The sequence below is a fragment of the Cottoperca gobio genome, chromosome 24 (genome assembly GCF_900634415.1).
Source record: "Cottoperca gobio chromosome 24, fCotGob3.1, whole genome shotgun sequence".
NCBI lineage: Eukaryota > Metazoa > Chordata > Actinopteri > Perciformes > Bovichtidae > Cottoperca > Cottoperca gobio.
The window spans coordinates 15715846-15729794 of record NC_041378.1 but is presented as its reverse complement, the minus strand read 5'-3'; the positions used below and the strand labels follow the sequence as shown (position 1 = coordinate 15729794).

The 13949-nt window shown below is 44.8% G+C and overlaps 2 protein-coding genes across 4 annotated transcripts in view; one reads left to right on the top strand and one right to left on the bottom strand.

The window, feature by feature from the left end:
- LOC115003692 (poly(A) polymerase type 3-like) overlaps window positions 1-13949 on the bottom strand; it is a 981812-nt gene that overhangs the window by 107147 nt on the left and 860716 nt on the right. The window lies entirely within an intron of this gene.
- ches1 (checkpoint suppressor 1) overlaps window positions 7305-13949 on the top strand; it is a 59196-nt gene continuing 52551 nt past the window's right edge. For 2 of the 3 annotated variants that reach the window (XM_029425586.1, XM_029425585.1), the window contains exon 1: window positions 7305-7688. The gene's annotated coding sequence lies outside the window, so the exon portion shown is untranslated. The remainder of the gene's footprint in view (window positions 7689-13949) is intronic. The other variant, XM_029425584.1, reaches the window with a different exon arrangement.

Here is a 13949-nt window from a genome sequence, read left to right as displayed (position 1 = left end):
AAAGCTGTAAAGAGACAGGATTACAATGGGAAGTCTTGGGAGCCCAAGAAATCTTCGCAGATTTGCAGTGAGCATTTCATGCAAGGAAAACCAACAAATGAATTCCCTGATCCTGAACTTGACCTGGGGTATGTGTCAAACCCCAAATCATCAAAAAGGAACAAACACAAGTTAGGTATATATTTATAATAGCTTACCCTGCAACACAACTGCAATAAGCACTTATGATATCACCAGTTTTCTTGACTGCGCAGATCCATGCCGAATGTGGCGTATGGGAAACTTTCATTGAATGAGAACATTTTGCTTTCAAAAAGCAATACTCAGAATCTGCGAGAGGATTGAAAGATATGTTTCAACCAGCCAGAGTCAAACAGTCTAAATGCTTTGCCTTCTTTGTATTCGTTCAAAGTTCGTTTATGAAACTCGACATGGTTCCCTGGGTGGTCAGACCTTAAAAATAATGTTATATCGCTGAGGTATATCGGCGGCCAAGAAGTCATGCTGTTGTTTTCATTGACCCAGCCATCCTGCAATGTCAAGGGATCAGGCGCTGAAAGGCCACTCTGCATAACCAAAAGCTTAGTCTTTTCTTTTTCTGTGATTGAAAGTCTTTCGTTAGCTGTTGGTTGCTCCTCAATCTCTGATGCAGCAAACACCCCTGGCAATAAGCTCGAGTTTTGTTCCTGAAACCTTTAAATTCCGCTTGCGGCAAAATACTTTCAAAGCTTCGACTTTCCACATCTGAACCTCATCATAAGAAAGGAGTTTAGAACTCATTGTAGAGCAGTAGGTTTGTTTACAACACGCTTGAAGAATAAGCTAAATACAATGTAAAAACGTAGAGAAGAAATCCAATATGGCGGCCCTTGTAGAGTTGGTGCTCACTTTTCTAGGCTTGCCACCCCAGCATGCATTGCGATTCCACCGGGAGCCCGAAACTCCGATTCCATCTATAATGTAAATAAAATATATTTTTTATTTCTTTCAGTAGGGGCAGAGGGTTCAGTTGGGGCGGGGTGCTGTTAGTTAGTCACTTTGACTCAAGGATGAATGATTTGATTTTGATGGTCAAAGGTCAAAGGTCAAGGTCACTGTGACCTCACGTCTGTCCCATTCTCAGGAATGCCAAGAGGGAATTTCTTCAAATTTGGCACAAACATCCATTTGGAATAAAGGATGAACTGGTTGGTGGAGGCATGAAACAGAGAGGTAGGGTTTTACCTGATGATTCTAATTGAATTTTGAATGGACCGGTAGTAGAAACAAAATGTTGCCGCCTATTTATTTCGAGCATGTGGCTTACAGGCATTACACATAGCATCTTTAATAAAAAGCTGCGAAAACAATGTGCTTTAAACTTTTTTGCTTAGTCACTAACGGGCCGATAAGATAACGCAGTTTATTCATGAGAAGTATTTGTGCCATTGACTACGTCTCAAACATGTCTAATATATAAATAAATGTGTTAATATATAAATATAATATAAGCTACCATAATTTATTAATTTAGCTTCTCTCAAAATTCTGCACAGTTTGCTATTACTCAACGGTGGAAATGTGTAGTTTTATTAGATTTACTTCACCCCCACAAGTAAATCCACTGAAACTGATTTCAGCATGCAATTTTGCCGTTTTAAATACTGGTGTAACTGAATCTTTTATTACAAAACTGAGTCTGAATTATAAAAATTGTAATCCCGGCTTATATTGGTCAGGGGGAGGGAAAAAAGTTCCTCTACGATTGTAGAATTATAAATTCCTGGCAGGACAAGACAGCCAGCGGCTTGGAGTCAGCATACAGAGAGCTCCAGCATAGCCAGCTGCTGAGAGCTGCCATCCCCAGAAACAGAGACCTTGGCAGGGGACAGTGTTGAGACACACTTTGTCCCCTCATCTAGCCTGGAGCCCTGTGAGTTCTGCACAGTGGAGGAGAGAAGAGAGCCCAGCCCAACAGGAGGCTTTGCTTGTCAGGCCCTGAGCGTGTTGAGTGTGTACTTGTCTGTGTGTATTAACTTTTTGTGTCAGTTTGTCTGCACAAGTGCGTGCAGTGTTGCGCTTATGTGTGCGAGGGCAACACCAACTCCAGCTGCAACGAGATTTATAATGTTGCACGCATGTGTGAGTGTGAATGTGGATACTGTCACCCACTGGGCCTCACACACATTACAAAATAAACGGCTCCCACCGAGGATTACTATCGATCCGTGTGGAGCACTCAGCTGCATTCGGAAAGAGAGAGCGAGAGAGCATACAACTTCCTCTCTCTCTCCTAGCCTGTCTTCTGAGGGATGTGATGTGTCTGCCTGTCTGCAGAAAAGTGTAAGGGATGATCTAAAAACACAGTCCACTAAAGTGTTACAATGACAAACCCCTGCTAGCTGTCTTTCAGACATATGAGACAAAGAGTGTGTGTATGTGTGTGAGGAAGAGACGTAATGGTATAAGGAAACAGGAAGACTCTAACACCCTCCTCGCACTTATTTTCCCTCTCTGAAGTAAGTGAAAATCTTTTTGCTTGTCAGACTTGAGGGAGAGCCGGGATGAGAAAAAAGAGACGGTGAAAAGCGGAGAAACACACATGGAGAGACAGAACGGAGAGAGGAAATAGAGAGGCTGTTTGATTGACAGCCAATACGCCTGCCTGTTTCCTGTCACACACATGATTGCTGACCCACCCCTCTGCCCGGCTGAGGACTCCGGGTCGACAGGCCAAGATGGCAGCCCCATTTAAAGAATGAAGGATCATGAATGGATGGACGCCTCCCAGGCCGCTCACTATCTCTGGGCCATACGCGTCCGTCTCTGTGTGTCCGCTTTTACAGTAAGTGCATATTGTGTGTGTGCAAGGGAATGTTAGATTCAGCATTTCACCCCATTCCACCATTAGCCTTAATCTCTAACTCTTAATCCCACCAGAATGACTACTGCAGCTCATTTGTTTGAGCTTGTGAAGTGGTGACAGAAGTGGAACACAGAACATTTGTCATTAAAGTAATACTTCATTGCAAGGACATTGATGCCATGCAGTGTACAAAACAGTTTGTCATACAAACCCGTTGACGTTCATAAAAGACATTAGGTGTGTTTCCATCCACCTGTTTTTATGCGTATTTTCAATTTGCACGTAAAAAAAATGTTTTTTTATGCTTGGCTGAGGTGGGAAAGTTGGTGTATCGTTAAAAGCAAATGCAATAGTACAGATTTAGCTAATAAATAATGGCGTACATGAAGCCTGTGACTTCAACATCTACTGCTCCGCTGAAGAGACTAAAGCATTGGTCCACACAGATCTAAAGTTCCTCACTTTAAAACATGACACAAACACAAAAGTCATATTTCCATCCGGTTTTGTAAATGATCACCTTTTTGTTTTACAGGTGCTCTTGCGTAAAATGAATGCAACCACTTTCCAAGTAGCTGAAATAGTTTCAATCAGGCATGTTCATGTTCATGACCAGACTCATGTCAGAGTCATGAAGAAGCGCTATCATTTTTGCCAGACCACATCTGGATATGTCTGAATGTGGTCTGGCTCTGGTCAGGTGTAAATGATATACAATTTGGACTCTTTCTTAAACTTATCTAGATTCAGATTGCATGTTTATACCAGGAGTAAATGGGGTGTCACTCATTGTGCCCACCTGAGTGCTGGATCTGATTCCCAGCAGAAATTCATCGAACTCTCCACTGTCGAACCAGCCAAATCTGGAACATCTGGGCTCAAACCAGCTCACGCTTGGTTGTCTGGCACTGAAACAAAATAGCCTGCCTCAGATGGTTGCCTGGGTTACTCTCTACAATCAAGTTAAATAATTTCTGTGATCAATAATGGCAACATTTATAACTTTAGAAGTAATTATTATGTCCACAAAAGGGTAACTATCGTAAACCTACAGCAACCTATGATCAGTCTGCGGAGCGATGTCAGACGCAGCAAATACACAGAAAACTTTACCTTGATTTTCTACATTTAAACAGCGAAGCCAATTACATTGTTGCTGCCTGCACTCTGCCTTGTTTGCCTCTTTATTCCTCTCCTCTCCTCTCTCCTCTCTCCTCTCTCCTCTCCTCTCTCCTCATCTCCTCTCCTCTCCTCTCCTCTCCTCTCCTCTCCTCTCCTCTCCCTCTCTTCTCCTCTCCTCTCCTCGCTCCCTCTCTATTCTCCTCTCCTCTCCTCTCCTCTCCTCTCCTCTCCTCTCCTCTCCTCTCCTCTCATCTCCTCTCCTCTCCTCTCATCTCCTCTCATCTCCTCTCATCTCCTCTCCTCTCATCTCATCTCCTCTCCTCTACTCTTCTCTTCTCTTCTCTCCTCTCCCTCTCCTCTTCTCTCCTCTCCTCTCATCTCCTCTCATCTCCTCTCCTCTCCTCTCCTCTCCTCTCATCTCCTCTCATCTCCTCTCCTCTCCTCTCCTCTCCTTTCCTCTCATCTCCTCTCTCTCCTCTCATCTCCTCTCATCTCCTCATCCTCTCCTCTTCTCCCTCTCCTCTCCTCTCCTCGCCTCTCCTCTCCTCTCCTCTCCTCTCCTCTCCTCTCCTCTCCTCTCCCTCTCCTCCTCTCATCTCTCTCATCTCCTTTCTCTCCTCTCCTCTCCCTCTCCTCTTTCCTCTCCACTCCTCCTCTCCTCTCTCTCATCTCCTCGTCTCTCCTCTCATCTCTATCTCCTCTCATCTCATCTCCTCTCATCTCCTCTCATCTCCTCTCCTCTCATCTCCTCTCCTCTCATCTCATCTCCTCTCATCTCATCTCCTCTCTCTCTCCTCTCATCTCCTCTCCTCTCCTCTCCTCTCATCTCCTCATCCTCTCATCTCCTCTCATCTCCTTCTCATCTCCTCTCACTCTCCTCTCCTCGTCCTCTCACTCTCCTCTCCTCTCCTGCTCCTCTCCTCTTACTTCCTCTCCTCTCCTCTCCTCTCATCTCATCTCATCTCCTCTCCTCTCCTCTCCTCTCCTCTCCCTCTCCTCTCCTCATCTCCTCTCCTCTCCTCTCCTCTCCTCTCCTCTCCTCTCTCTCCTCTCCTCTCCTCTCTCTCCTCTCCTCTCCTCTCCTCTCCTCTTATGCTCCTCTCCTCTCATCTCCTCCTCCTCGTCATCTCATCTCCTCTCCTCTCTCTCTCCTCTCCTCTCCTCTCCTCTCTCCTCTCCCTCTCCTCTCCTCTCATCTCCTCTCATCTCCTCTCATCTCACATCTTCTCATCTCCTCTCCTCTCGCCTCTCCTCGCCTCTCGCTCGCCTCTCCTCCTCCTCTCCTCTCCTCTCCTCTCCCTCCCTTCCTCTCCCTTCCTCTCCTCCTCCTCTTCTCTCCTCTCCTCTCCTCTCCTCTCCTCTATCTCCGTCTCCTTTCCTCTCCCTTTCCCTCTCCTCTCCTCTCATCTCCTCTCATCTCCTCTCATCTCCTCTCATCTCCTCTCCTTGGTTGTTTTTGGGGCTAAGAGATAAGATCTCCCTCAATGGCAAACTTTGGGAGACATCTTAAAGATCCCCACTGTCACTTCAGCTTAATGCAGCCCTCTGGGCTCTCAGTACAAACACACACATACACTCACACGCACACACGGCCTCCCACTAATAATAGGGGCAGGGAGAGGCAGCCTGGATTCGAGGACTCGTAAACACACTTCTTTCTCCCAACAATTCTCTTTGATCTTTATCAAACAAAACACTTTCCTTAGTATATTTTGTGCTTCCATCTCTCAACTTGAACATGCTGCAATGCACTTTTCCCACTTCGATTTCCCCACCCATAAATAAAATGAGAGCACATTTGGATTTCCTGACTGTGGGCTTTCAGTAGAACGATCACTGCCACGTCTGTCAGATCCATTAATTCAGAAGTGTGCAAGCAAGTTCTGGTTAACCGTTTCTTGGGGCAACATGTTTACATCTTGAAACAGTTCATTTGCATATCTAATTAAATTTGGTTTATTTTTAGCAACATGCTGGGATAGCAGACATGTATTACTTGTGTTTTTGAAGGGTTTAAATGGATCATCAGAGCTCCTTTTTCACCCCAAACAGCAATTAGCAAAACATCCTTCTGAAAAGCCATGCAGTGCTACTTTGGGTGTTAAAACTAAAAATGAGATCAAGCTTTCCTGTTAAGGGTTCCCACTTCCTGTGTTCGCAGAAAAAAAAATCATGTCCTTCAGTTTCTGGATCCCATGGTCCATAATGATCTGATCTCTGTCTCCCATAGGCGGGCCGTCGCTATGGCAACCTGATGACGCTGGGAGGGAGAAAAGGGAGGGAGGTGTGGGGAGATGAGGAAGAAGGTAGCTGCACCAAAGATTGGGTATTTTTCAGAGGATGACTCACTTGGGAAGAAAAGCTTTACACATCGCTCACATTTGCAGTCTTAGCTTGTGCTTCACACAGAAATGCAGTTTAGAAAGTATTTTGGAAGTGGATGAGGGGAACCCTATGTGTCTGTGTGTGGTGGTAACCTGGGATGGATTTTCACACACACTATTAAGGAAGTGGTTTTAAAGGGTGCTCATCTAAACTCTGACTTCTGCGCAGACAACATGGACATAATGATTTACGATCTGGACAAATCAGGTCAGACAGAACTCAGAGGTGCTCATGTGCAGAGGATATGTCCCCTCCATCCTCCGTCTGTAATGGCTCCTGCACCCTTGCATGGCTCTCTGCCTCTGCTGCTGCCCTGCTGTTGCCATAGCGACCACTTGGGTACAGACTCAAAACAACTTACTGACAAAAACCTACATTTTACCTTTTGGATGTTAACTGCTCTAAATTAGCTGTAGATGAGATTGAACAGCAGCTATCTGTGGTTCTGCATATTTATCTCTCTTTTCGTCTGTAAATGTGTGTCTCGATGCATTTTGCAATTATGTTTGTATTTTCTGGAAAGTTATGTGCTTCAAATGTGTAATTATTCTGCACTGAATTGTTTTTAAATGTAATCTTTGTCTTTCAATTTCTTAGTTATAATTGTATGGTGATGTAAGTGTGTATTTGTGTGTCTATCCTTCTTTCATTCTTTAATTGAAATAAATAGCTTCTATTTTACTTTTTTATTTTTACAATAATAATAATAATTATTGTTAGACATTGCTTGAAGGAAAAACATTCAAAGATGCAATAATAGCCAAAAAATGTGTAAATAGTCAAAATCATAGACGATCTTTGGGTTTACCTTCCGTACACAATGGCATTCTTTCAGTGAATCCAACCGGCGCTAGGACCCAGGGCAGGCGCCGGGGGAAGTCCTCTCTCTGCTGCTAGCGGGGCAAGGCAGAGCACAGGAACACACACGTCCACGCACACAACTATACACAAACACGCACTCACACACTCTCTCCGAGCTCTTCTCCGACAGAGGGGAGAGAGCGCGAGCGCAGAGAGTGATAAACACAGAGAGAGAGAGACTATAGGAACGCAGCGGCTCGTGTGTGTGTGCGTGTGTGTGTGTGAAGGTACGCTCGCTCGGTGGTAGAAACGACTGGCGGGGCGGATATGGAGGGGCTCGGGAGAAACGCTGGGAACTGACCGAGCACCGAGAAGAAGAGAGGGAGAGAGACAGAAGAGAGAGGAAGGACGGACGGACAACACGGAAGGAAGGAAGGACGGAAGGAAAGGAGGAGAGGAGGAGAGGAGAGAAGTCTGACAGAGGAGAGGAAGACTGTGAAGAAGGGGCTCGTCTGGAACACAGAAGGATCCTAAGGTGACTTTATGGGGCTTTCATGGCTGTACGCAGGTCTGGCAGAGGTGTGTGTGTGTGTGTGTGTGTGTGTGTGTGTGTGTGTGTGTGTGTGCGTGCGTGTGTGTGTGTGTGTGTGGGGGGGGTGTTGACATGTGCTGCTTGGCTCTGCACTTAAAGGGAAGAGTGGAGGTGTGTGTGTGTGTGTGTGTGTGTGTGTGAGGGTCGGGCAAAAATGTGTGACTAAGTGTGTGTGAAGCCTATATATATATATATATATATATATATATATATATATATATATATATATATATATGTGTGTGTTTGTGTGTGTGTGTGTGAGTTTTTCGGGTTGTTTTTCCACAAGCTAAAAAGGGGACCAAAGTGTGTAAGCGAGCTGAGCTGACCGCTGTGAACTGGAGTGAAGGGATCTAAAGGAGTAGATACTTTTTAAGGAACAGCCTGATGCCATTCCAACACACACACACACTTCTTTGGTAGACTACTTGAAGTTAAGCTAGAGTCCATTTTTACCCCCATTTCCTATACTGTGTGTGTGTGCATGTGTGTGTGTAAGCAGAGTTTGCAGTGCAGCAGATAACACAGTCTTTGGTTGTAGGTTGCAAAAGCAACACATAATAGATTTTCTGAGTTCCTGGTTGACACTGAATGCGGCTTGATACGTAGTAGCAGCTTCGTGTGTGTGTGTGTGTGTGTGTGTGTGTGTGTATGTGTGTGTGTAAGGGTGCGCGTGCATGTGTGCCATATACGGCAAACAGGTTGAGGGGAGGCAGATCTGATCAGACGCACAGCAACAGAGGAGAGAGCGTGGCACAGGCTGAGCAGCAGCACATTGGATTACACACAGACGAATACACACACACGCGCACACGCACACACACACACACACACACACACACACACACACACACACACGCTCTGTGGCCAGCATAACAGCTGGGAGAAATGTGTGTGTGTCAGTGCCTGAGAGTGTTTCACTTCATGCACGCGTCTGCCTTTGCACGTGCAGTACTGTTTGCTTTTATGTTATCTTTTGCCACTGTGTGTGTGTGTGTGTGTGTGTGTACCCATCTGAGGCTGTGTAAATATGTATGTGCAGGGAAAGAATGTTCTGTCGTCTCTTCAGACCGACGGCGTGTGTGTCTACCTCTGGCCCCCCCCCCCCCCCCCTGGTCTGGAGATGGAAGAGGGTTAAGGGGGAGGCTGTAGGGAGGAAGAGCGATCAGATGACTGAGCGAGAATAAGGCAGATGAGAAGATTAATCCAGTAGCGAGGGATGAAACAGAGACAAGAGAGGAAGGAAAGGATAATGGAGATTTTAGGACAGGAGGAGGAGGAGGAGGAGGAGGAGGAGAGATAGGAAGAAAGTGAAGGAGACGGGGGCTGACATGCTCTCTCCAGGAGTGCTTGGAGTGCTGCTCATTCATAATTCACCTCCATGCCAAACGTTCATTCACATATTGACCCCCCATGGCTGCGCTCAATGGAGTTCTCGCCCCTCCACCTCTCCCTGTCTCTCAATGGACACCCCTGTGGTGTGACGTTCAGTTATCCCGCTTCTTTTTCACTTTGGAGACAGTTGAGTTTCTCAGAGGAAGCCTGCATTGTTTTGTGTCCGTTACGGCTCTTTTGAGCAGTTTTTTTTATGAGAAGCTCTGATGTGAGATTGAATTGTGTAAATTGAATATTGAATTCAGACTCCACCCCAGACACAGATAATTGGTATGGATGGCTCAGTGGGTTAGTGCTCTCAGAACAACTGTTGTTGGTTGGATTCCCTCAACACAGCCTAAACAGTCCATAATGGATCTATAATACATGTGTGAATAAATTGATAGTCTGTGTTTTGAATAAAAGCACAGACGCCAGCATATGATTTATTCAGTGTAAATACTCAAAAGTGGCTCTTTTAATATTTCTGATTGTATTAGCCGTTCCTGGAGCTACACTATAATCCACTGCTGTGCTCTGGTCAGCTGTGGCCCATGAGCCATATGGCAGAAAATGCACAGTCAGAAAAAAAAAACTGTACTGCAGAGGGACATGTAGTTCTAGAAGGTAAACACTACAGAAGTGCACCTTCTCAGCAAAAGAGATAAAAAAGATCCTGACTTCTTTAGTTGTATAGGTGAGTAAACGCCTTCGCTACAGACTTGTAGTGTTTACTCACTGACAAGAGGACGTGGAATGTTGACATTGTATCTTGGCATGTCACTGCTGAAGGGTTCCTGGTGTTGTACCTTTTGTTATGTGGTCATATAGTACTATGAATTGTTTCCCAAACGTGCAGTAATGTAACAAAACAGTCATTATGCATACATAGCAAGAGTGGGGCGCACCTGTGTCAGTACAGTACATCATGGTGCTGCCACTGCTATTGTCAAGGGTTTGATTCCCACTGGATCCAAGCCCACTAAATATAGTTAAACTAATTAAAAGCACCGTCCACCAGACAACTTTTCAACTTTTCCCTCCCTAGTGTTTCCAAGTGGTATTATTGTTGGCGCCACTGTCGCAAAGATAACCGGATCGCTTTCCATTTCCCTCAGAGCCTACTACTAGCGACAAATTTAGCGACTGATTTAGTCCTTTCAGGGAAAAAATACAAAATATATTTAAATATATTATATTTTAGTAATTAATTCCCAATACGGCTCTTCTGTCAACATCAATGCGAGCTGTATTTTCATTGGAAAAGTTGGCAACACACAGAGTTGCATAGTGAAAGCGAGGCTTATAGGGAACCAATCTAAACGCAGATGGTGCCATTATTCTACAGCCCTTACATTGTACAGTCAACTTCTACTTCATAACGATAAGTTAAAGCAAAACACTACTGCCACTTTAATCCTGCCTACAAAGCTCTAATAGGTCGACTGCACCTCTGGAACCAGGCTAACCAATAATCATTCGGCAGTAAACATGCTAGCAGATTCGCTCGTTAGCGGTAGTACTAGCTTGGCTACCCCATGTGACCCTCACCTTGTAGGTCATAGTGGTCTCTGAAAAGGCTTCAGCGAGAGAGGGGTGGGACACATGTAACAAAGATACTCGCAATCGGACCCAGGACTTTGCGGTTCTATGCATCTTTACCCACTAACCCTCCAGGACGCTCCCCAAAAATGTTTTTTAATCATTTGTGAAATTTCTCTTCACAGCTCATGCACCGTAACCCAAGTGTTTTGAATCATAATAATTGCACTACAGCTAAAAGATGTCCAGTATTCAACCCCTTCATGAGATGCATTTAAGGAACCAGCGAAGCCCTCAAACCCCAAAATTGTTCCCAGCTCTCTTTTAAATATTGAACTATGACCTGTGTTGACTTTCAAAATATTTACAGTGAGCTGGCCTGAAATTTTAGGATTCAGCAATAAAACAAAAGTAGGGTGTATCATTAAAGCCATTGCTTTACTGTTACTTGTACCAACTGTGGTACAAAGTGACTTTTAGATCCACATTGCAATTATAAAGAGTTTGATTAAGTTCAAAGACTTTAAAAACATGTTTTGTTGCTGTGCCATCTTTTCTCTGTTTGGTTTTCATACACTGTATTTCAGACGGAGGCTTGATTAGTTAATGGCTGAGTTTGCAGTTATTAATCCATTTCTTTAAATTGTTCGATAGTCACCTTTGTGTGAAAACAACTGAAGTTAAAAGCAAGGTTTTAAAATGGCAATGGAAACACAGCTGGACGAAGTGGCCAAAATGGCTTAGAAGAATACTGCTCTTCTGAATCCCCTAGGTTATAATTGTCTTCAATAGGACTCCTGCTGATTTGAAATGGACTCATTGTCCACAGTGATGGGCACCTCTGCTCAATTAGCCTCTCTCTACTTAGTCGTGCTGAGTTATTGCTAGTCGCGTCCTCACACAGTGGCACATTCACATAAATACACACTGACACATACAGAGTAGCAGGCAAGAGCACAGTCGCACACACGCGCAATATCGCGCAAAGAAAGACGTCAGTGGGTGTAAAAATAGATTTTATAAATGGGGGGGAAAAGTATTTTATGTTTACAAGGAGTGATGTCATTTTTGGTTTAGGTCCATAGCTGACGAATGGGAGGGCAGCTGTGTCGAGTATCAGCCTGCTCAGCTTTGGCGCGGCTGTCTGGTGTTTTTTTGTCCTGTTTAAAGGAGCAGAGTTCAAGGAGTTGCAGTTTGTGTGTGTGTGTGTGTGTGTGTGTGTGTGTGTGTGTGTGTCTCCGTCTTTGTGTGTTGTTTTCAGTGGTGGAGGCATCCACACGGTGACGCTGCTCTGGTTGCCAAGCAACACAGGAACGTGGGTGGAAGGATTTCCTGTCCTTAGGAAGCTTTGTTTATAAGTGGGGGGGAGAGTGTGTGTGTGTGTGTGTGTGGATTTCAGTGAGCATTTCAGCAGTATGCTTGAGTGCTTGTGTGTTTTTAATGCACTCTTCGCCTCAAGTAAAAGTGCTCAAGAAAAGTCACTTAAGACACACACACACACACACTGTGTATACACTGTGCACACAGAGAAGAGGCAAAAAAAAAAGGTCCTTTCTAGTCTGTTGAGTTGGATTTGCGTTGCATAACTCCTCTGTTTGCAGCGCTCTGTCTCCTCCTCTTCTACCCAAACACTCTCGCCATGTCACAGCCGCCACGCTCACGCCAAGCCGCCTCCCGCTAATGATGTCATCAGCATGCCTCATTTTATGTCTCTTCTCACACATGAGATTGCAATTATGTGTTCTTGCCCTGCATGCGATCACAAAAAAAAAAAACAGCATGTCTGTCCTGCAGGCGTTGGACCCCGTGATTACGTAATTGACATTGAGCGAATGTGGTGACGTCAGCTTGGCTCTCTCTGACTCTTCTGTCTTTCTGGCTAGCTACAGTGATGTCATAAAGTGGATGCAGCCATACATGGTGTGTGTGTGTGTGTGTTGGCATGCATAATGGTTTGTGTGGAGACAAAAAGGACCCCAGGAACCATCTGATTTATATAATGTGTTTTCTCCTCCTACTCTTTCCCCCTCATCCTTCCCATTAAAATGGAAAGCCTTCACAGATAATTGATACTTTATTGTGCTGTATGTGTTGTTTTTAGCAACATGAGGCGTTTTAAAGATGCGCATGTAGCGCGCACACACACACACACACACACATTGTTGCAGCCTGTTGTGGCCCTGAGAGAGGGTTATATTTGAAATGAATATCCCTGTGTCTCACAATTGGTAACTCCATCGCCCTCCTGCCCTCCGTCTGCGACTGTCTGACCTTTGTTGATTCTCATCCCGAGACTCGCCAACAATCGCAGGCAGGCAGTGAATGAAAGGAGAAAGACATGATGCTGGGTCGTCTCCACAGATACTGTACGTGCCAGTTCTTATTTTAGCAAGAGAAAACACAGCGTCATGGAGAAAGAGGAGCGATTTGGTGGTTTGCCGTCTTCAGCTCTCGACAAATATATCTGTTTTTAGCACGGGTTTTAAGCACAGAGGAAGAGTGCTCTATTTGTGTCTTGGGTTGAACAGGCCGTCTGTTGTGTTCTCCAAGTGTTGTGGTTGAAGCTCTGAACATCAGCAATCTAACGTTGGATGGGAGAGCTGGGAGCTTTTAACAGACCTGAACCCACTCGCACACAAAGACACTTTTTATTTCTGCCGTCCTCCACCACTTTGTTTTTTTCTCACTCTAACCTCAAACCCCAAACCGAAAGGAAATCACACCACACAGTGACTTAACAGTTTATGAGCTGAGCAGCAACACACATACAAATGGTAATAAACACACACTTTCACACGCACAAACACAAAATATGCTGATTTTCCAAATGAGCTGATTAGCGTGAGCTTGGCCCCACTAAGACCAAACCACAAATGGTCTACTGTACATTCCACTAACCGCACAACAGCTTAACACTGAACAAAATGATTTGATACCACTGGACAAACATACACACACATGCATAAATAAACACAAAGACAAAACCCACACATACACTCAGACCAGCACAAATACATCAGAGATGCTGTACAAACTAGAGATCTCTGCCAGATGTGTCTCCTGCTCTCCTCCCAAACTTAGAAGTATTGAATCTCACTCAATAGTCCCTCCCGGCTCCCTTACCGTGAAGATGGAGTCGAAGATAACAGAATTGGGAATTTATTGGTATTGTGCCTAACTTTAGTGGATCATGACATATCAGCTATGGAATTAATCTGCTGATGCTCTTGTTTAAAATTAAACCAAACTTTCTATGGATGTCAGTTTTTGAGCCACGACCATTGTGGCCTG